Source organism: Galeopterus variegatus, unplaced genomic scaffold (assembly GCF_000696425.1).
Source record: "Galeopterus variegatus unplaced genomic scaffold, G_variegatus-3.0.2 Scaffold1280, whole genome shotgun sequence".
In the NCBI taxonomy this organism is placed as follows: Eukaryota; Metazoa; Chordata; class Mammalia; order Dermoptera; family Cynocephalidae; genus Galeopterus; species Galeopterus variegatus.
The window spans coordinates 274,990-276,306 of NW_007727391.1; the positions used below are offsets into that span (position 1 = coordinate 274,990).

General features: G+C 39.6%; 1 protein-coding gene across 1 annotated transcript in view; it reads right to left on the reverse strand.

Annotated features, from left to right (window-relative positions):
- LOC103593124 (regulator of G-protein signaling 6) overlaps positions 1 to 1,317 on the reverse strand; it is a 122,557-nt gene that overhangs the window by 618 nt on the left and 120,622 nt on the right. The window lies entirely within an intron of this gene.

The window sequence follows — 1,317 nt, forward strand, 5'->3', positions numbered from 1 at the left end:
GTTAATCTAATTGATAGTTAATATAACATAATCTATTTTAAACTAATTTTTATTTTTATCAGAATGCATGTAGTTAAAACAATAAATTAGTACTAAATGATTACCTATACAAAAAAAGCAAAAGCAATGATTTTTTTTTCCCTATCCCTGCTCACAGAGACATCTACTTTCTACTTTCTATCTTTTCTAGCATTTAACTGTATATTTCCAAACTATATGCTTTTGTAGTAGTTCTTGATTAATCAGTTTTAGACAAGGTTATAAGTTACTACTCACCAGTCCCTAACTCCCCCACTATCCTCCAATGGTCTTCCAAATAGACTTGTATAGTAATTTTTGTTAAATCAATGATCAGGGTCCACATAATTGAACTAGATAAAATTGTTTGCTGCTCAAGTGTTTTAACAAACCTATAAAACTTCTACCAAGAATTCTTCCACATCGTAACGCATCAAGTAATTGATCAGTTCTGTCTCCCTGCCTCTCGGCGATCCTCTCCCCCTAAGTCTTTAGTCCTCTTGCTCCAATCTGGACTGTTTGCTCTGTAGTCTTGATGCAAAATAATCACCCTGGGACTTCCTTCACTTCTGTGTTGGAGCCCTTGTTTCCTGGATTCTATGTCGGTCTCTCAGTTTACTCTCTGGTTGTATTGAAACACATCCTTTAGTAGTTTCCTAACAAAGTGTTCATGAAAGCTAAATATTTCGAGGCCTTGCAGGTCTAAAATTGCTTTTATTTTATCTCCATACTTGACTGACAGTGCTGGACATAACAATGCTAGGTTAATTAAAAATCATTTTCCTTCAGAATTTTGAAGGCATTGCTCTGGAGGAAAATAAAGGAGAACACATCTTAAAGATGGAGGCACTCTTGCTCTCCAGGACTTAGACTGTGTCAGCAGAAATGCAAAACGACTGGGTCGGCAAGAATTCGCAAGGCTTAACCGCAAACCACAGACTTCCTATTGAGTTGCCTAGGAGATGCGGAGGTATGGGAGGGGCTCACTGCTGGCTCACACATATATAATACATGCCTGTAGACAATAAAGTTGCTTAGTGCATGTGCTAAGTCCCAGAATTTTGCGTCTGGTCTCTGGTTGTCCACCTCCCCAGGCGGCAGCCCCTAGCTCAAGGCGTGCCCTGAGCAACTCACCTTGCTGTGCTCTCTTGGCAGAGCTATGTGTGGCCCTGCTCCCTGGAAGACTCCTGGCAGAGGCTACGTGTAGTCCTGCCTCATGAGACCCCCAGGACCAAGAGAACCATGCATTGCTCCACTTTTTTTTTTTTTTTTTTTTTTTTTTTTTTTTTTTTTTTTTTT